Consider the following 23,321-nt stretch of genomic DNA (forward strand, 5'->3'; position numbering starts at 1 on the left):
CCACTTAAACTCCACCCTATTATGTTTGGAAAGCATGATACTATCCATATACCTTGCCTTCTCAGTCTGACCCGTACTCATACTATCATTCTCAGCATGCGAAGCAGGAGCGGGCCTAGCAATAGTAGTAGCCTCCACACAAACTCATGGTTCTGACCAGTTACACAGCCTAAACCTTTTACAATGATAAAAATAATCCTCCCCATAATTATATTACTTCCCACAGCCCTCCTATCTCCCCCAAAATTCCTATGGGCTAATACCACCATGTACAGTCTTCTAATCGCTACCCTTAGTTTCCAGTGACTACTCCCAACATACTACTCCCACAAAAATTTAACCCAATGAACTAGCATCGACCAAATCTCATCCCCCCTGCTAGTTCTATCCTGCTGACTACTTCCATTCATGATTATGGTAAGCTAAAATCATCTCCAATACAAACCATCTACACAAAAACGAATCTTCATCCTAGCCCTAATCACAATCCAACCCTTCATCATCTTAGCCTTCTCATCCACTGAATTAATATTATTTTACATCTCATTTGAAGCAATCTTAATCCCCACCCTAATTCTAATTATGCAATGAGGAAACCAACCTGAACATCTAAGTGCTAGCATCTATTTGCTATTCTACACCCTCATCAGCTCCCTACCACTACTAGTCACAATCTTGTACTTACACATGCAAATTGGCACTTTACACCTCACAATACTCAATCTACTCAACAATTCCTGAACTAACCTTCTATCAGGCCTAGCCCTACTAATAGCATTTATAGTAAAAGCACCCCTATATGGCTTACACCTGTGACTACCCAACTACTTTCCAACTTGTCTCTTCTCCGTTTTCCTCCTATTACCTTGCCTTAGTGGGGAGGGTGGGGGATTAACAGAGAGCATCTGCCACTGTTTATTGTTGCCCTGCAGTAAACAGCATGTAGTAGCAGCAGCATGTTACTAGACTGTAGCATCTGGTAAAATATATTTACTGTGCTCCTGGGGAAGTGGGAAGCCTTGGGAATGTAAATCCCCTTTTTGAAACAGCCAGGAGAACTGCTGATATGAACAAAAACCAGATGGCTACATGACTTGTAAACTGGAACACTTAAAACATAGATAGGGCATGAGAAAGGGCTTTAGAAGTAACAGGTGTTTGTGGCATATTCTTAACACAATAATGGTGTCAAGCCTATTTTAATGGTGATGAATGTATTATCCAAATGTGCCTGGACTGTTTCTAAAAGGCAGAATGGGTTCTGAAATAGCTGAGGCTTTAAAAGCCATTTTTGCTGCCTCAGGAATTACAGACCAAGCAGGGAATTGATTTTTTTTAAACCAACTGTTAAAGTAGAATAATTTTCACCACTTTGTTACTAGTAATGAAGTAGACACCTCTGTCACAGATTGCTTTAACATGATGTTAGAAACCAAGATGTGAGGATGTTTTACAGCATGCAGTACCATTTGCTACATTGATGTGTGTTGTGGTTTAACCCCAGCTGGCAACTAAGCACCACACAACCACTTGCTCATTTACTCGCCTTCTCCCCCTGTGGGATGGGGGAGAGAATTGGAAGAGTAAAAGTTGGAAAACTTATGGGTTGAGACAAAGACATTTTAATAGGTAAAGCAAAAGACGCGCATGCAAGCAAACCGAAACGAGGGATCCATTCATTACTTCCCATCGGCAGGCAAGTGTTCAGCCATCTCCAGGAAAGCAGGGGTCCATCACATGTAATGTTTACTAGTGCAGACAAACATCCCCCTCTTTCTTCTTCTTCCCCAAACTTTATATTGCTGAGCATGATGTCATATGGTATGGAATATCCCTTTGGTCAGTTGGGATCAGCTATCTGGCTGTATCCCTCCCCCAGCTTCTTGTGCACCCCCAGTCTCCTCACTGGTGGGGTGGTGTGAGAAGCAGAAAATACCTTGACTCTTTGTAAGCACTGCTCAGCAATAACAAAAACATCTCTGTGCTATCAACACTGTTTTCAGCACAAATCCAAAACATAGCTCCATACTGGCTACTATGGAGAAAATTAACTCTGTCCCAGCCAAAACCAGCGCAATGTGCTATTGGAGTTTATAACCACAGCTTCCATAGTGTGGGAAACTACAGCGGGTCTGTGGAGTCCTTGACAGAGAGTATAGGAATAGAGATCAGCCTTGAAGATATTAAGGTTTACCCTTGAGAAGGATGGGAGTAAAGGAGTATCCGGAGATATTAAGTTGTACCCGTGAGAGAGAAGGGAGTAGAAGAGTAACATGGATGATAGCAAAATTAACCAATGAGATGTTACTGCTGTAACTTGTAACCAATAGTGAAGAGACACATGAATTGGTAGAACTGTACAAAAATGCACTTGTAGCAATAAATGGCATCTGCTACTTTCATCCTGGAAGAACTTGGTCCATGTCATTTGTCCATCTCAACTGCGATACCATAGTACTGTCAGAGTCAGACCTATGGATGTGAAACCTCCAAGCTCTGAAAGGATTTTGAAAATCATGTCAGGAAGTTGGTATAAAATTAAAGAAAATATGTCTCTACTCAGAAAGGAAGACCATGTGAGGATGTCTAGAACAAAAGAAAGATTTGACAACAGTTATGAGCAGATGTTCACAGATAGTAGTTGAAACTGTGACAAACGCTCAGATACCCATGTACTGCTTAATAGACTACAGTAACCAAGCTGTCAAAGGGATGATTTATTCTGATGAACTTTTTAAAGTGATCATCGTTAAACACAGAATCTGCGATATTGAAAAATTCACAGAACTAAAATGGCAAGGAAGAAAGAAACAACTGTTTGTAAAGTGGTGTTACTGGCCCTAGAAATTTAACAGCTGGTTAAAAGTCTCTCAAGTCCATTATGTTTAGCAGTTGGAGCCAGAGTGAGAGAAAAAGAAGGATGGTAAATGGCAGTTTTTACATCATGCTCCCCAACAATGCTTGGACCAGATTTTTCCTGCAAAACACCAATTTGAACTTTACCAAACAACTATCAAAGCCCCTGGAAGCTGTCAGTCAAGTGGGATGTGGGGTTTGCAGAAATACAATACCTAGACAGCTGGAATAATATTAATAGTGCTGGAAATAGTGTTGCTGGGTAAGACATGACATTATTCTTTGCAACAAGACCATTATTCATCCGTATCCATGTTGGTGCAATGTATGAACACTTATTAGTTCCAACAACAGAGCTTTAGCTGTTGACCAACCATAGACCTGGTCTTAATCCCGCAATTAGGAAAACAAAGCTTAAAACAGAGGAAAATCTTATATTTTTTGTACAGCTGGGAAGCTAGCAATTTTTTTGGAAGATTCTCCTGGGGTTTCTAGTGACAGCTTTCCTTTTCAGCTGACATCACTGAAAGATTTACCTCAATCTACATCTACACAAACCTTGTTGAGCACCAGCTGGTTGGAGATTTATTGGTCCCATTATCATTCTGTGTTCTGGAAAATAGTAACAGCAGTGAGATCATTACAGCAACACAGTACAAGCTACATTATGTGCCAGTGAACCAACATCGTATTGATACAGGCACCACTGAAATAAATACACATGAAAACAAGCACATCTTATTTCACAGTGGAAAGGAGATTGTAAAATTGTGGCCCTGGAAAGCTCTGATATTTTAAGAATGAACACCATCATGTAGTAAAGAATAAGTAATAAAGGGAGTAGTAAAAGATTTAAAAGGATCCTTCCTTCTACATGAATTATTAAAGAGCCCAGGTGGAGTAGAAGGTATATTCCACGTTCTCTTTTCAAAATCTATATAATTTTTATAAAGGAATTTGGAAATTATTAAACCACATGTTAAAAGAGTGACTGAAAACATGGCCAAAGATGTGATCAGTTGTGTCTTCCAGGCTATTGTGCCCAACTTGCAAAGCAGGAGGTCTCAGGGGTCTTTTATACTGACACATCACAGCCCTGAAGGAAAGGCGTTCCTCAAGCACTTAAAAGGAAAAGGATGGGTGTGGAGGGGTTTCTGTTAGATGGAGATTTGTTATTGAACTAGCCAGGCCCAAAGGAATTTCAAAGCCACTTCAAAAAGCTGAAAACAGGACCTGCCATGGGAGAGAAGCAGTTCTACAATAACAAGGCCTCAACATGACGTAAATCAATGGACCTATCAGCAGTGAGACTCCAGCGCATGGACAGCTCGTGAACATAGATGATATCCAATTAGTGAATACATGATTGGAGCGTGGACGCGTGATCAGAGAATAGCTGCATATATAAGGAGGCTTGTTTCTGTAATAAATGACTCTAGCATGATTCACATTGAATCGGAGTGCAGAGTCCTTTATTCGCTCCAACAGATGGGTAGTGCCAGGCTGCATCCCAGTCACAACAAGAAACAAAAGAATAGCAAAACCTACTAAACAGTGGAAAAGAAACAAGAAATCCAGAGAAGGAAGTCCTATTCTACCACTAGAAAAGGAGATATATTTTTAACAAGGCTGATTTTTGTTCATAGCTGCTCAGAATAATGTACCAAATCCAAACTAGCTTTGTTTGAAGCAGTCCCAATGCACACAAGCATCAAGAAGAGCTTATTCATTGAGATACTGTCACCGTTTACTGCAGGGCGACAATAAACCATGGCAGATGCTCTCTGTTAACCCCCCGCCCTCCCCACTAAGGAAAGGTAATAGGAGGAAAAGGGAGAGAGACTTAGAAGTTGGAAAAGTTCAAAATGCTTTACTAATGCTACTAATAGAGAAAATAATATGAAATATACAAAACCAATCTTGAATTTCCTGGGGCAGTGCAGCAGCAGCCCATGGCGGAGCTGACGTTACTCCAGCAGCTGCAGGGTAGGCACCCAGAAGTCCTGGACTGGACTCCCTAGTAAACCAGAACTGGATTCAGGGATGCAGGGTCTGCAACCAGGCCTAGGATCATGGTCACAACAGGCAGGGTCCTCTTCAGATGCCAGCCATAGTCAAAGAGAGGGAGACCCTTGTGATCTCCCACTTTTATAGGGTGTATGAGGTGTATGGGATGGAATACTTAGCTGGTCAATTTTAGTCACCTGTTCTGTCCACCCCTCCTTGCAAATAAGCCCCTCTCACTTACGGGACATGCAAAATTTATCAGTAACCTTGGCTACCATAGCAATAAGTCTAAACCTGGGCCTCTTCTGCATACCATTGCTACCTTTATCAGCTCCAGAGCATACAGTGTCTGAAAAACATGCAGCAAATTCAGAAAAGTGCAGTTACTTAGAATAACTTAGCTCAAAGGAAAATTCACTAAAAGAGAACTGGTCTTATTTTAACCAAAACCAGGACATTCCACCCCTTATTCCGTACCATTTACATCATACCCAAATCACTACTGCTTTCTGCCTGTCTTCAAATGTATATACATGCACACATCACTAGTTCATCTTTTTACTCAAAAAGTTTGTTAAGTTCATTTAGTTCATGACTGTGGGTCTCTGTCTATCACAGCAGTCTCTCTATGCAGGAGAGATGGTGTGTAATTTGGTACTGTTTGTATCCACGAATTGCAGGTCAGAGATGTCAGTCTTGGGGAAGTTACTGGATGCCACTCAATGAAGCTTCTGGGAACAGCAAGACATGTGGTTCCAGCCACTTGGATGATAAAGGAAGATCAATACTAACATGACCATCCGGACGGTCAAAGAAAATATAATACATGATTAAATCACATCATTTAGTCAATATATAAAGGGCCTTGGACAGGTTGTACAGAAGTATGTTTTTCATGATTGTAAGGAGTGATAGCCCAGGCTCGTGAGAATGGTATCTCGGGTTGGAAAACCACCCCCAAGTGTGTGTGATGTGTGAATGCTGTTGGTCCTGGGCTGTGAATGAGTGGGAACGTGACTGAAAACAGTCACAACATGAGTGTGGTGTGTTTGGAATAACAATCATTGAAAAAACATCCCATCTAACCACTGTAAACCTATAAATTTTGAATAGTTAATAAAGACAGCCTCAGCCTGACTCAGCTCTGCTCTGCTCTACTCTGCCTGGCTCTGTGCTCCCTGCTGAACACGACCTCTGCCTCTGTGTGTGTCTTTGTCTATGTCCCTGTTTGCTTTGTTCTTCATCACCACAAAACTAGCTCAGGGTTCACCATCACCACTGCATCAACCTAAAAGACACTTACTGAACACTGTTAATATCATGCAGCAATTAACATCATACAGTTTGAAATTGAATATTCTCACCCAGAATAAAATCTCCTTGAGGTACACATCGGACTTCCCCATCCTTCAGCATCACCCACCAAGTACATCCAGGCCCTTGAGCAAAAGCAATCCCACGAATGGGTTTGCCTTTGCCCAAAGCAGGAATAACCCAGACAGCTTTTCCTAACACATTCCTTCCATGCACCACAGGGACTTTATCCCCTTCTACTGTATGTAAAAGCTCTGATGGAGCAAGGCCAGCTCAATTGATTGATCCCCTGGTGTTAACTAATCAGGTGGCTTGTGCCAGATGCCTATCCCACTTTTTAAAGGTTCAACCTCCCATTGCCTTAAGGGTAGTTTTTAACAAGACATTGTATCACTCAATCTTCCCAGAAACTGGTGCATGATAGGGGATATGATATACCCATTCAATGCCATGTTCTTTGTCTCAGTTGTTTATAAGACTATTTTTAAAATCAGTCCCATTGTCTGACTCAATTCTTTCTGGAGCGCCATGTCACCACAGGACTTGCTTTTCAAGACCCAGAATAGTGTTCCAGGCAGTGGTATGAGACAGAGGATATGTTTTCAGCCATCCAGTGCTTGCTTCCACCATTGTAAGCACATAGCACTTACATTGGCGGGTTCGAGGTAGTAAAATATAGTCAAACTGCCAGGCCTCATATTTATATTTCAACCACCGCCCCCCATACCACAGAGGCTTTAACCTTTTGGCTTGTTTGATTGCAGCAGATGTTTCACAATCATGGATAACCTGTGCAATAATGTTCATTGTTAAGTCTACCCCTTGGTCATGAGACCATCTATATGTTGCATCCCTTCCTTGATGGCTTGAAGCATCATGGGCCCACCGAGCTAGAAGAAGTTAACCTTTATGTTGCCAGTCCATGGCAGATAGTAGGACCATGCTTCTGCCCCTGGGGCAATCAATTCCAGGTGTACTGGATACCCCTCCAGGTAAAGGCAAACTGTGTTCTCCATTCTGCTGCCAAAGGAATTGAGAAAAATGTATTATCACTGTGAATTGTGGCATACCGCTTGTCTGCCTCTGACTCCAGTTCATATTGCCGTTCTAACATGTCTGGCACGGCAGCACTTAACGGTGGTGTAACTTCATTTAGGCCATGATAGTCTACAGTTAGTCTCCACACGTCACTAGACTTTGGCACTGGTCATATAGGACTACTGAAAGGAAAGTGAGTCTTACTGATCATTCCTTGATTCTCTGGTTTTCGGATCACTTTATGAATGGGGATCAGGGAATCTCGGTTGGTACAATATTGTTGTCTGTGCACCGTCATGGTAGCAATAGGCACCTGTTGTTCTTCGATCTTAAGCAGTCCTACAACAGAAGGGTCATCTGAGAGATCAGGCAAGGTAGACAGCTGTTTAATGTCCTCAGTCTCTACAGCTGCTATACCAAAGGCCCATTGATACCCTTTTGGGTCCTTAAAATACCCTCTCCTTAGGTAGTCTATGCCAAGGACGCATGGAGCATCTGGGCCAGTCAAAATAGTTTGCCTTTCCCACTCATTTCCAGTGGCTCACTTCAGCCTGTAATACAGTCAATTCCTTGGATCCCCCGGTCACTCCTTCAATACTGACAGATTCTGACTCTTTATGTTTCAATGGCATCATTGTACACTGTGTGCCAGTGTCTCTACCAGGGCTTTATGCTCACGTGGTTCTGATGTACCAGACCATCGAATCCACACAGTCCAATAAACTTGGTTGTTGTTGTCCCTCTCCTCAACCTGGCTGGAGGCAGGGTCCCCCTAATTCTCTTTACTTGACTCTGGTAGGGAGACACAAGAATCCCTCCTACTCTGGCTGGAAAGCCTCCCATTGGAAACTAGAACAGCTTTTCTGATGGAAGCTTTCTTTTTCAACTCTTTTTCTCTACTTTCTCTATTGTGTGCCGCTTTAGGGGCAAAATAATAAAGTAACACTGTTTGATTGAATTATAACCCCTTGGCATTTTGGTTGCCTTAATTTTGCACTTTGAGATCAAGTTAAACAAACCATCACGAGTCCATCGCCGAATGGACTGTGACAGGAGGCAGTCATGAAGGGCAAAGGAGTCCAGGAAGCCTGATCATTTGTCGCAGGGGAGTAATTTAGGATTCTGCTTACTGCAGAACAACGTTAAGATTTCTCAAAGAAAGTGCAACTTAAACGAGTTTGGTGGCAGGTTCCCTCTGTTATTTAGTGCATGGGGTAAATATTCCAAGCTGAATGCTGCTTACCTTCTCTCCAGGAGCCTGATAACCATTCACTGAGCAAACTTTCAGGTACTTTCCCTCCCTGACAGTTGTTTGTTCCAGAGTCTGTATTTTAGAACTCTGGAAACAAACTTTCAGGCAACAGAACTCACAGAAAAAATAAATAAATAAATAAATAAATAAATAAATAAATAAATAAATAAATAAATAAATAACAAAGGAGTAGAATAGCAGGAGGACTGGCTCAAGCTACCTGACTACCTGACTACCTGAGCAGAGGTCCAACCTGAGCACAGAAAACCATAGATTTTTATATCTTTACAGATCATTCATACCATGATTCAGTCCAATAGTAATATTTTACTTTGGGGTCTTCTTGCTTCTCATTGGATCTTTGTCACTGATCTCATATGTGTGTTTGTTTTGTTTAGTTGTAGACAATGTTTATAGTCCATGGCCTTGCAGGTGCTGTTTTGTCTGAATAAACCCTTTTCTTCCCAGAGAAGTTCAAAACAGGCCCCATTTTGCAGATTTCTGTAATGTCTTTGCATTAGCCTTGAAGTAGTTACTTTTTCCCTAGTCAAATCTGTTTTCCCCAGCAAAGTTCGAACTAGACCTTACCTCCCAGATGTTCAGTGTAGTTTGTAGTTGCTTTTGGTAAATACGAGCAGAGTTTTACAGCTTAAGATTTCAGCAAATCCAGCTTACGAATAACACTAAGCAGAGAGAATATTAAAAATCATACAACTTTATACTTCTGGATGATTCATTATATTTAGCATGCATTTACTTAAGCTAAATGATATGAAACTTAAATTGGGCTCAACCACTGACCTGTGAGTAGTAATGAAGGGCATTGAAGCTGGTGAAGGGTCTGGAGCACAAGTCTTATGAGAAGCGGCTGAGGGAACTGAGGCTGTTTAACCTGGAGAAAAGGAGGCTGAGGGGAAAACTTATCGCTCGCTCTCAGCACTTTGGCTAAGGTGATGTGTAGTATGTGTTATCAATTTAATAAGTGATAGGTCCTGTATGAGAGGCCTTTATATCAAGGGGATTGTTGGGCATGGTAATAGGACCTGGAGTTTGGTGGGTCTGCTCTGTGCATGGTCCCACTACTGCAGTGCCTCTGGGAACAGCACACCCTATCCATCACCGGGGTGCTGTTCAAAGACAGAACTAAGCTGCGGCCGAGCTCTCGGTCATTAATATTTGGACCAGGCAATCCCAAAATGTTGAAAATCTAGTAGGCGAAGAAAAAAGCCAGATTGGTTAAGCAGGGATCTTCTTCTTGAACTACAGCATGAAAAGAAAGTATGCGGTCAGTGGAAGGAAGGTCAGACATCATGGGAGGACTACAGAGATGCCGTTCGCCACTGTAGGGAGAAAATTTGTGCAGCTGAAGCTCAACTGAAGCTGGCCAGTACTGTGAGGAACAAAAAAGGGCTTTTTAAAATACGTTAATGACAAAAGGCAAACCAGAAATAACATGGGTCCATTACTTGATTAACATGTTCACCTCATGAACAGGGACATAGACAAACCTAAGATGTTTGATGCTTTCTGGAGCATTAAACATGGAGAAGATTATTCTGGAAGTTATTGAAAAACACCTGAATGACAATGCAGTCATTGGTCCCAGCCAGCATGCGTTCATGCAGGGAAAGTCTTGCTTGAGCAACTTAATTTCTTTCTACAACAAGGTTACCCACCTAGTTGACCAAGGGAAGCAAATCAATATGATCTTTTTGGATTTCAGTAAAGCTTTTGATACTGTCTCTCACAATATCCTCCTGGACAAGATGTCCAGCATGCAACTGGATAAACACATAATCCAGTGGGTGAACAATTGGCTCTGACAGACCTGGCTCAAAGGGTTCTAGTAAATGGGGTTATGTCAGGCTGGCAACTAGTCACTAGCGAGGTTCCACAGGGATCCATCTTAGGGCAAGTACTCTTTAATATCTTCATAAATGACTTAGACACAGGACTTGATGGAATACTTAGTAAGTTTGCCGATGACACAAAATTGGGAGGACCTGTTGACACTCTTGAGGGCAGAGAGGCCCTGCAGAGGCATCTAGACAGATTGGAGAAATGGGCAACCACCACGTGCATGAAGTTTAACTAGGACAAGTGCCGGATTTTGCACCTGGGATGCGGCAACCCTGGCTTTACATACAGACTGGGGAATGAGAGGCTGGAGACCAGCTCTGAGGGGAGGGATCTGAGGGTTCTGTTTGACAGCAAGTTGAACATGAACCAACAGTGTCCCCTCACAACCAAGAGAGCCAACCGTGTCCTGGGGTGCATCAAGCACTGCATTGCCAGCCACTCAAGGGAGGTGATTGTCCCACTCTGCTCTGCATTGGTGCAACCACACCTGGAGTACTGTGTGCAGTTCTGATACAAAGCTATAAGAGAGTGTTCAGAAGGTCACAAAGTGAGTGAAGGGTTTAGAGGGGAAGCCGTAAAAGGAGCAACTAAAGTAACTAGGTCTATTCAACCTGGAGGAGAATGAGGGGAGATCTCATGGTGGTCTACAGTTTCCTCACAAGGGGAGAAAGAAGGGCAGCTGCTGATCTCTCTGGCCACAAATGATAGAACTCATGGGAATGGCAGGAAAATGTACCAGGGGAGATTTAGTTTGGATATTAGGAAAAAGGTACTTCACCCAGAGGGTAGTGGAGCACTGGAGCAGGCTCCTCAGGAAGGTACTCACGAGCCCTAGCCTGACAGTATACAAGAAGCAACTAGACAACGCCCTCAGACACATGGTATGAACTGTGGGGTTGTCGTATGCAGGGACAGGAGAAGATGATTTTAGACAACTAGAATGTCTTTACCAAGGGCAAGTCCTGGCTGACCAAACTAGCAGCCTTCTATGATGAAGTAACTGCATCAGTAGACAAAGGAAGGGCTACTGATGTCATCTATCTGGACTTCTGTAAAGCCTTTGACGTGGCCCCCTACAACATCCTTCTCTCTAAATTGAAGAGGTATGGATTTGATGGGTAGACTGTTCAGAGGATGAGGAACTGGCTGGATGGTCACACCCAGAGAGTAGAGGTCAATGACTCAATGTCCGGATGGACACCGGTAACAAGCGGTGTCCCCCAGGGGTCCGTATTGGGATGAGTACCATTTAATATCTTTATTAATGACATAAACAGTGGGATCGAGTGCACTCTCAGCAAGTTTGCAGATGACACCAAGCTGAGTGGTGCAGTTGACATGTCTGAGGGACGGGATGGCATCTAGAGGGACCTGGACAAGCTTGAGAAGTGGGCCCATGCAAACCTCATGAGGTTCAACAAGACAACCCCCAGTATCAATACAGGCAATCAGGTTTGTCAAGCACAATTTGCCCTTGGTGAATTCACATTGGCTTTTCCCAATCACGTGCTTCAAATCCTCCTCCCAGGAGGATTTGTTCTATAACATTCCCAGGGAATGAAGTAAGACTTGCCAATCAGAAGTCAGAGTAGGATAATGAGAAATAAAAACAAATCTTAAAACACCTTCCCCTGCGGTTCTCCCTTCTTCCCTTCAATTTCACTCCTGAATCCTCTACCTCCTTCCCCCAAATTGGCACAGGGCAGGGGGGAATGGGGGTTGTGGTCAGTTCATCACACAATGTCTCTGCCATTCCCCCCTTCTCACACTCTTCCTCTGCTCCAGCGTGGGGTCCCTCCCACGGGAGATAGTCCTCCATGAACTTCTCCAATGTGGGTCCTTCCCACAGGCTGCAGTTCTTCATGAACTGCTCCAGCATGGGTCCTTCCCACAGGGTGCAGTCCTTCAGGAATGGGTTACTCCAGAATGGGTCCCCCGCGGGGTCACAGGTCCTGCCAGGAGCCTGCTCCAGTGTGGACTCTCCATGGGGTCACAGCCTCCTTTGGATGCATCCACCTGCTCTGTCATTGGGTCCTCCATAGGATGCAGATGGATATCTGCTCCACCATGGACCTCCATGGGCTGCAGGGGGCAACCTTCTTCACCATGGTCTTTACCATGGGCTGCTCTGGCACCTGGAGCACGTTCTTCCCCTCTGTCCTGGTTTTGTTAAAAACAAAGTTCTTCTAAGTAACTGCACTTTTCTGAATTTGGCTGCATGTTTTTTCATACACTCTTTGCTCCGGAGCTGATAACAGTAGCAATGGTATGCAGAAGAGGCCCAGGTTTAGACTTATTGCTATGGCAGCCAAGGTTACTGATAAATTTTGCATGTCCTGTAAGTGAGAGGGGCTTATTTGCAAGGAGGGGTGGACAGAACAGGTGACTAAAATTGACCAACTAAGTATTTCATCCCATACACCTCATACACCCTATAAAAGTGGGAGATCACAAGGGTCTTGCTTTCTTCGACCATGGCCAACATCTGAAGAGGATCCTGCCTGTCATTTCTGCAATCTGAGGCCTGGTTGCAGACCCTGCATCCCTGAATCCAGTTCCGGTTTTTTGTAGAGTCCAGCTCAGGACTTCCGGGTGCCTGCCCTGCAACTGCTGGTGCAGCGCCAGCTCTGCCACAGCTGCAATTGTTGGTGCAGCAACGACTCCTTGCTAATTGCTATCTACCTTTTGGACCTAACTATGCTTAACACACTGTATGAATGGTTTTAAGCTATCGTGTTACCCAAACTGCCATAAATGATCACCTTCTTCTCTTCCTTAATTACCTCCATGACCAAGCTGAGTGGTGAAGTTGACACTCCTGAGGGACGGGATGCCATCCAGAGGGACCTGGACAAGCTTGAGAAGTGGGACCATGCGAGCCTCATGAGGTTCAACAAGGCCAAGTGCAAGGTCCTGCGCCTGGGTCAGGGTGACCCCTGGTATCAATACACCCTGGGGGATGAAGGGATTGAGAGCAGCCCTGCGGTGAAGAACTTGGGGGTACTGGTGGATGAAAGATTGGACATGAGTTGGCAATGTGCGCTTGCAGCCCAGAAGTCCAATCGTATCTTGGGCTGCATCAAAAGGAGTATGTCCAGCAGGTAGAGAGAGGTTATTCTGCTCCTCTACTCCGCTCTGGTGAGACTCCACCTGGAATATTGTGTCCAGCTCTGGAGCCCTCAGTACAGGAAAGACATGGACCTGTTGGAGAGGGTCCAGAGGAGGGCCATGAAAATGATCAGAGGGCTGGAGCACCTCTCCTATGAGGAAAGGCTGAGGGAGTTGGGGTTGTTCAGCCTGGAGAAGAGAAGGTTCTAGGGAGACCTTATTGCGACCTTTCAGTACTTAGAGGGGCTTATAAGAAAGATGGGACAGACTCTTTAGCAGGGCCTTTTGCAACAGAACAAGGGTTTTTAAACTAAAGGAGAGGAGATTCAGGCTAGACATGAGGAAGAATTTTTTTACTATGAGGGTGGTGAAACACTGGAACAGTTTGCCCAGAGAGGTGGTAGATGCCCCATCCCTGGAGACATTCAAGGTCAGGCTGGACTGGGTTCTGAGCAACTTGATCTAGTTGAAGATGCCCCTGTTCATTGCAGGGGGGTTGGACTAGATGACCTTTGAAGGTCCCTTCCAACCCAAACTGTTCTATGATTCTTTGATTAGGACACAGACACAACCGTGGAACAGAAGAGGTAAGCAGAACTTGCTTTTTGGGACCCAACAAGAATTAAGGGGATATCTTTAATACAAGTTCTGAGATTTGAAAACAGCTCAAATTCTACTCTCGCTGCTTTTAAAGTTAAATTTCAGAAGTGACTAAGATTCTCCGCTACTTAAACTATGCAGATGCTTTATCTTTTTTTTTTTTTTTAACAGTCTTTCCATTTTTAAAATTGTGACAGCTTCACACTCTTCTGATAACCCAATTTTATTTTATGACCAATTTCTTTTACCTGAAAACAAACACAGTATTTTTCTTACTGTTTCTGGGCATATGAAGCATGACGATTTTATGGTTTATTCACTTAAATGTCAATAAACCTCACTACACAAAGTGCTGTTAAATACTTTTCACTGTTAATTTTCATGAGATCAAGCAACTTAAGGCTGCCTACATATGAGAATAGTTAACATCTTAGTTCCTTCAGTAATGTTTAAGCCAGCAATCCTCCTTCACAGTGACAACTGGAGGGAGAGATCCAAACAGAATAGTAGCTTGGGATATTATGCTTATCTACATCTGGATCTGAAGACATGGTCTTAAGGGTCATAATCTCTTTATCTGACAGTTTTTAGTCCCCATACAGGTATTATCTCCACAGATATAGTGACTTTCATTTATTTCATAAATATTTTTATATTAAATAGTTTTATGAAGACACACCCTCTTCACCTGCCCCTGCTCCTGTCATAATCAAAGTACCTTAAGGAAGTCTGGAAGAAGTGAAGTTAGCATCTCAGCATACTCCTGTATTGATGGGTTGTCATGGAGGCACCCCAAAGTCAGTTTTAGATGGACAATAAGTTCCAAAGCAGACTTTATTCTAGCTGGAAAAGTGTAGCCAATAAAACAACTAAAACCAGGGTTTATACAATTATTTAATACTCCAACAACAAAAAATACAGGTTCGGATATCAGTTCAGGAGATTATTGGGATACAACAAAATAAGAATAATGAAGATCCACAGTGTGCATGCACACACTCACAAGAAACAAAACCAGAGCCCTCTGACTCCAGGGTACCCACAAGAAATAATCACTCGCCTGGTTTAGGCAAGGACTAATTTAAGGATATATTCAGCAAATAACCACTCACCCAAACGAGAAGGTGAGGCGCTCTCAGTCCCAGGAAGTCTCCTTAGATGGCGTCCCAGTCTAAGGGGAGGGCTCCAGTTCACAGACCCGCTGCTCCGAGAAGACCAATCAAAGGGGGTCTTTGGCAGGGACCCCCTTTTATAGCCTGGTCAGATCTGGCTGTGGGCATTACAACATAGTCCAGAAACTTCGCAGCTTCTCTGGACACCTCCGTTGTTAACAACCCTGTCAATTGACTCAGGGTCCTGTTAAGGACCCTGTCAACAGACTGAGGGTCCCACCTCTCCTGCCCCACAGCTGGTGGAGGTGAAGTCACCCAGCCCCAGTATAGGGGAGGATGTGACTGTCAGCACCTTGGTACCACCATAGGTGTGTACCTGGGGACAGGCACAGTGGGGCACAAAAGGTGCTAAAGAGCCATCAACTGCCCCATTGAAGGCTCCAGATCTCAGGGGAATGTGCAACTGCTACATGGGTGCATGCAGATATTACTGGTGTGCTACAGGCAAGCAAGCCATTTCTTAGTCATAGTTACCTTCCCGCATGTAGCACAAGACCTTTGTCTTGTTCTACACACATGCACACATGCATGTACACACCTATCTCTGTTATTAATTCTGAAAATGCAGACACTGCTTCATTTGCCAGATGGATGAACAAATAGACAAAATTAACGAATTCTCCTAAATGTAGTGGAAATTGACCTTAATATAAGTAATACATGACAATTCAGTGAATTATATTCTGGTTTTAGGTTCACAGTGCCACAGATTAATGAAGAACAAAACTAACATTAATATCTCTTCCTGTATTTTATAGCATAAATCAAATAGTAACAAACTTGCAGGTGACAGTGACCATCCCAGCAGAGAGGTCAAGGTATCTTCATCCTTCATAGTCAAACAACCACTGCACATGTCCTTGATGCAGCAATGACTCCTTGTGATACATTCACAATGAAGGAGAAATATTTTGTTCACAGGTCTTCTGCATATGTTCATAGTAATAGGACTGAGAGGAATAAAAAATGTCAGTATCCATTTATACTTTCTAAAGATCCGGACTAATGGATCTGTTGTGGATTTTGTAGATTACACAGCTGTCTACAGCAGTTGTTCACAGAATTAAGATTTAACAAATTCTGGCACATAAAGGGCCCTACAAACCTCTGAAACTCAGCTTTTGAAATAAGACTGCTGTTCTGCACTTATCTCTTCCTTGAAGTTTTTCAAATCAACAGTTTAGCCAAATGTAATAGAAGTGTCACACAGGTACATCTACAGGTTATATCCTGGTTGTAACATCATTGTTTTTCCCCAAAGAAACAAATTTTATAATTAATGCAGAGACTTATTTATAGCAGATGAGCCTTTCACTCAGATCTAGTAGTCCAGTCTTAAATTCAGTGTAGTATATATGACTTGGTATTTTTCAGGTACAAAGTTTCAAGGAGACATTTTTGCTTGAATGGAGACAGGTTTTTTCCACTTCTGCTGCCTAAAGGCAACCACAAAATAGTAAGAAAATGTTCAAACACATATCAAAGTGCACATCTGAAAGAGTTTCCCAATAAGCTTATTCACAAAACACATAAACACATTAGCATACACTGTAACTAGGCACAATTGCCAGTGAAAGACCGCCTGTTTCACCTACCCTGAATGACAGCCTAAGTTTTGAAGGAAAACTACCTGATCATGCTGCAATGGGTCAGAGATTTGTACTTTCTACTAACCAGGGCAGTGCTTAGATAACTTAGGGCACCCAAATTCTCGACCTTTGTCAATCAAACTTAAGTTTTGATAACTCATAATGCCTGAATTTCAGTGGTAAAGATTATTTTTTTTTTTCAAAACAAAGAGACATAAAGAAACATGGGTGTCGGAATGATAAAGGACTCAGCACTCTGATTCAATGTGAATCACGCAAAGCCATTTATTACAGAAACATGTCTCCTTATATATGCAACTATTCTCTAATCACGAATCCACACTCCAAGCATGGATTTGCTAAATGAACATCATGGGCAGTCCACACGCTGGAGCCCCACTGATGATAGGTCCGATGACTCACGCCATGCTGAGGCCCTGTTAATGAAGAAACGCCCCTCTTTCTCACAGTAGATTCTGTTCTCAGCTTCTCGAAGTGGTCTTGAGATTCCTTTGTGTCTGACTAATTCAACAACATATCTCCTTCTAAGGAAACCCCTCCACACACGGGTATAAATGTTGTGGTCTAGTGCATGAGCCATCTGGGTTAACTGGCTCAATTGCTCAGTGCATATGAAGTTGTCGTTGTTGAGATGGACAAACGACACACACACTGTTGTTCTGATACGCAAGCAGTCAGTCAGTTTATTGCCACAAATGCTTATTTATGTAGTCTTTATCAGCACATGTGTCTTTTTACCATTGGTTACAGGTTGCAATAGCAACATATCACTGGCTAATTTTGCTATCCTCAATGCTATTCCTTAAAGTTGTCTACTTCTCCGGATACTCTTTACTTCCTTCTTTCTCACAGGTACACCTTAATATCTTCAAGGTCAGTCTGTGTTTCCATACCCTCCAGCAGGGGATCCACGGACCCGCTGTAGTCCCTCACATAAAGTGGGTTAAATGCATCTATTGCTGGGCCTTCCACGTGTAGAACAGTGAGAGCCTGTCCTACAAACTGTGCTGGATGTCTTGCTTTTTTTTTTCTTGTTATACGTTATATTCTGGAATTGCTAAATTTCATTAAGAAAACTAGATTTTGTGAGTTTTCTTCAAGAACTTTTATTAAATTGAAATGCGAACACCATTGAAAAGAGATTTTATAATGACAAAAGACTGAAAAGCCCATCAGAAAGCTACAGACTTCAGTAACAATATTGATCTTATGAGTAAAATTGCTAACAGATTTTATTAAAGCAAGAATTTTCAATATTAAGAATTTTTAAAATACCTTTTAAAGTCTTTTCCTTCAAATACACTTAGAAACTATGAAGCATTCCCGAGCAACTATTTTTATACCAGTATTCTCCAACTAATGTACATACTGCATATGAAATCTACTTTCTCTAACTTCTCAAAATTTAGAAATGTACAAGACAATTGGATCTGGTTCATAGATAATCGTGCTTCAGGTCATTCTGTTGCTACAGTAGTGACACTACAATAACTTGGATGCTCCAGATGTCATACCAATTCTGAAATTGTAACAGAAAAAATGCCTAGCTTGTATTGCAAGGCTAGCAATTAAATGGTTTATGCAAATGGAATAAGTTTGCTTTAAATATTGGATTGTCTCTCTGTTGGAAAGTATGTTGTTTATTGTGAATGCTATTCAGAACATGCAATTTAATTTATAAATATGTTTATTTGAGAGACCTGCTGGCACAATTAACAGCAAGGAAATTCCAGAGCCTTTTTACCTGCACTTAACAGCATGTCAGAAATTTGAACAAATACAATTTGTTAATGACTGTTGACATGTTTTTTTCCGGGCAGTACTTTTTCAGACCAGCACCCCCAGTATTGTTGTGTTATACAAAATGACTAAAAAATTTATGAAGTACAATACAAAGTTTTCAGAAGCCCGGATAGTGCTGAGTATCTCTGAGTAATATAATGCACATCTGAAATTGATGGTTGTGCTATTCTCGATGATGAATGGTATTTGTAGTCAGAATCAAAAAATTACTTTCCAAGATGAAAAATAAACAACAGTAAAGCAGCCCAAGAGTTATTTCTGAGTATAACTGAGCAGTAGTTTCCTCTTCCTTTTGGAATGAAGGACACAAGGATGAGAATTAAATCATCTACAGCGTTATGGATATTAAAAAATATGGTTTGACATCATTATATTTCCATATGCATTCTGCATGTAGAAAAATCTGCCTCTTCCTAGATATGTATAATTTTCTGTCCTATTGAAGGGATATTTTCTACAAATGACTTCTACAAAAATTTTAAACATTCTGTAAAAATTCTACTCAGTGCTACATGTCTGTAAAACTGACCATTGCAGTCTTTGTAGCAAATGAAGTGAAATCTTTCAATTTTTACGGATGTTAAAATGAGGTTAAGGTAATCGGCAGCTCACAAAAACAGACTGTCCTGGTTTTGTTAAAAAACAAGTTTATCTTTTAGTGAATTTTGCCTGTCAGCTAAAGCCTTCAGATTAGCTGCATTTTCCTGGAGAACCAGACACATGTTTTGGTAAACCTAGCAATGGAATGCAAACTTATTGATAAGCACGGATGGACATCTCGCGAGAGGGACAACGAGAAACTGGTGACCGAGAGACTGACCAACTGTGTATAACATTCCATTCACGTGAATACTTCATATAAAAGTGGGAGATCATGAGGATCTCGTCCCTTTTCCTTCCCTTTTTCCTCATGGCTGACATTAGGACAGGACCTTGCTGGTTGTCTCTGCGAACTGAGGCCTAGTGAGAGACTGAATCCAGCTCCGGTTGGCTACAGAGTCTAATCCAGGACTTTGGGTGCTGGCTCTGCAGTTGCTGAGACTTTCAAGATTGGTTTTGTATATTTTGTATTATTTTCTCTATTCTTATTAGTAGCATTAGTAAAACATCTTTAACTTTTCCAACTCTCTTCTCTCTGTCCTTCTTTCCCTCCCGATTGCCTGTCCTGAGTGGGAAGGGAGGAGAGGGAGGGGCAAAAGGGGGAAGTGGGGGGGGAGAGGAGGTTAACAATACATCTGCCAGGGTTTGATTGTCACCCCGCAATCTTAACCCTCGACACAGACACAGAAGCAGCATGGACCAAAAAAAAAGTCAAATAAAGACAAGGTCCAAGACAAGCATTATCACAAAGTAGAACAGGATGTTAACCCTTCCAAAAGTAAAAAAGGAAGATGTGAAAGAAGACTTCCTTATATCACCAATGTCTTGAGTATAAGTCCAGGTTTTAGCATATCAGAGCTGCAAGAGGCCACAAAACTAATTCAGGATTTTTTTTAATTACTTTTGACAGATGTAGTAGTTTCTCTTAAAAACTTAGTTTAAATGGGACAAGGACTTTCTGATTAAGGAAAATGTTAATTGATATATTGTCACTGGCACAAACTAAACAGTGCCAAGAAATGCCAAGAGACCATTTACTAGTATCCACAAAGTCCTTTTTCTCTTGGAGCTTCTAGGTCATTACATAACCTTTAATAACTAAAGAATAGAACTCCTCTTAAGAATGACAGGCATTATGCGTGAGACAATGTAAATGGATAAATACACCTCATGTGTAGATCTGTCTGAAAAACTGAAGGTTGCTTTTAAAAACAGTGTGGTACACACTATTTCTCTTGATTTTTTCCTTAGGAATGTAGGAAATGCAACAGTAGATCAGATGAGGGGTCTAGCTCTTCAAGTATTCTATTTGCCCAGGACAAATATCAGATACTTGGAAGAAAATGCTGTAATTGATAGAAAGGAAATGATCAATTCTCATGTATAGAACTTTTTCTGTTTGTACATAATAGCTAATCTGTAGTAGCTGATTTCAGCATTTTGCCAATAGTTTGGCATTTAATAATGCATTACTACTTTTATGGCCTGTCTTGGTTTTTGGTTAAAACAAGACCAATTCTCTTTTAGTGAATTTTCTTTCACCTAAGTTCTTCTAAGTAACTGCATTTTTCTGAAGTTGGCTGCATGTTTTTCAGACAGTGTCCTCCCCCAAACTGATAATACCCACGGTTAAAGGTTTTACTGAGGTAACATCCGCATCATCCACAGTTTAAAGCTGGGGGATCACGAGGCTCTCGCTCTCTTCTGAAGAGGACCCTGCCCATTCTTCTGCCTGAGATCCTGATCCTGGTTCCAGTCCATGCGTCCCTGAATCCAGTTCCTCTCTACTGCTGAGTCCAGTCCAGGACTCCCTGGAGCCTGCCCTACAGCTACTCAGGAGATTCACTATTGGGTTTGTATATTTGCATTATTAGTAAAGCTGTTTTAACTTTCCAACTTGTCTCCCTTCCTTTTCCTCCTTTTCCCTTTCCTTAGTGGGGAGGGTGTAGGTTAAAAGAGAACATCTGCCACTCTTTATTGTTGGCCTGCAATAAATGGTGACATGGACTGTCTCAGATAGCTGTGCATATTCCCACTTTTGATATAAAAATATTTTCTTCCTTTTTTTTCCTTGCAAACTCATTTATCACTCCTCTCAGTTCTACTATTTATCATTTTTCCTATCTACTCTTGCATTTGATTGTTTTACTTCATTTTCTGTTCTCCCTCTTCTCAGCTGTAGTCAAAATGCATGTTTACCTCCTAAGTACCTATGTAACACCCTATAGCAACTGTACTGCCATTCTGCCACATGCAGTAACAATGTCCCTCTTTCCATCATTAAACTCTCTTCCTATCCCCATACATTATGTATTTCTGTACTCCATTTATCTTTAATCTCCTGCTTGACATACTTTTCAGCCCAGGAAAATAACTGATGCTTGGCCACCAAGCTGGTCAGTATAGCTTGTAGGGACAAGATGGAAATTTCTCTGTTATTTTTAAATACTATAAAACATTTTATTTTGCTACACATCTCTAATATCTCATCCTACTGCTACTAGTACAACACAAGTGATGATTCTATGGCAAGTAAAAATAATTTGAACATTACAAATAAGATTCAGTGGGAAAGAAGCTTTTGTCTATATTCCTATATTCTATTTTAATTTTATAATAACACCTGATAAAAATATGTGAAATAAATAATTTAGAACTCAGATAGTAATATATCTGCAATATATTAGAAATACAGTTTAAAATTACTTCATATTCTTAATTATTATAAAGATTAATTTTATGCTTGGCAAAGAAATTGCAGCTTTACCTGTTACCTCTGTCTCAGCAGAAAGAAAAAAGTTCCTAAGTAGTTAAATAACACTGGGAAATCAAAAAAAAAAATTACTTTGCTTTTATTCGGTAACAGAAAAACAGCCTTTAAAATACATTGTTAAACATACAGGCTTGAACTAAAGTAGAATTGTATGTTATATAGAGTAAGGCAGTATATCAACTAGTGTACTGATATTTTCTTCATGTTTGGATTGATTTGACTAGGATATTAATGGGATGTAAAGTTTTCTATCACAATGAAATAAAGCAAAAATAAATTTAGAAGAATTTGTTATTTTACTGTAATTAGTTCAATATATTCTCTTTTATATATGATTTTTTTGTAGAATCATAGAACGTCCTGAGTTGGAAGGGAATCACAAGGATCATCGAGTCCAACTCCTGTCTCTGCATATGACAACCCCACAGTTCACACTGTCTGAGGGCATTGTCTAGTCTCTTCTTGAATACTGCCAGGCTTGGGGCCATGACTACCTCCCTAGGGAGCCTGTTCCAGTGCTCCAGGACCCTCTGGGCGAATAACCTTTTCCTAATGTCCAACCTAAACCTCCACTGCCACATCTCCCTGCCAGGGTTTTGTCATGGGTCGCCAGAGAGAAGAGATCAGCGCCTACTCTTCCTCCTCCCCTCGTGAGGAAGCCATAGACTGCAATGAGGTCTCCCCTTAGTCTCCTCTTCTCAGGGCTGAACAAACCAAGTGACTTTAGCTGCTCCTCATATGACTTCCCCTCCAAACCATTCACCAGCTTTGTAGCCCTCTTCTGGACACTCTCCAGTAGCTTAATATCTTTTTTATACTGTGGTGCCAAGAACTGCACACAGTACTCCAGGTGAGTCCGCACCAGTGCAGAGTAGAGCAGGACAATCGTCTCCTTCAAGGGGCTGGCAATGCTGTGCTTGATGCACCCCAGGACATGGTTGGCCCTCTTGGCTGTCAGGCTCATGTTCAACTTGCTGTGGACCAGAACCCCCAGATCCCTCTCTGCAGAGCTGCTTTCCAGCATCTCGTCCCCCAGTCTGTATGTACAGCCAGGGTTGCCATGTCCCAGGTGCAAAATCTGGAACTTGCCCTTGTTGAACTTAACGCGGTCGGTGATTGCCCAGTTGTCCAATTTGTCCATACTCCTCTGCAGGGCCTGTCTGCCCTCGAGAGTCTCAACAACTCCCCCCAATTTTATGTCATCAGCAAACTTACTCATCAGTCCCTCAAGTCCTGAGTCTAAGTCATTTATACAGATAATGAAGAGTACTGGCCCTAAGAAGGATCTCTGCAGAATCCTGCTAGTGACTGGTCACCAGCCTGACATA

At 41.9% G+C, this 23,321-nt stretch overlaps 1 non-coding gene across 1 annotated transcript; it reads left to right on the forward strand.

The window, feature by feature from the left end:
- The first annotated feature begins 9,393 nt into the window (after positions 1-9,393).
- On the forward strand, positions 9,394-9,580 carry LOC136114686 (U2 spliceosomal RNA). Its single transcript, XR_010653131.1, has one exon. It is a non-coding gene; the product is annotated as a U2 spliceosomal RNA (small nuclear RNA).
- The last annotated feature ends 13,741 nt before the right edge of the window (positions 9,581-23,321 follow it).

This window comes from Patagioenas fasciata, chromosome W (genome assembly GCF_037038585.1).
Source record: "Patagioenas fasciata isolate bPatFas1 chromosome W, bPatFas1.hap1, whole genome shotgun sequence".
Lineage (NCBI taxonomy): Eukaryota > Metazoa > Chordata > Aves > Columbiformes > Columbidae > Patagioenas > Patagioenas fasciata.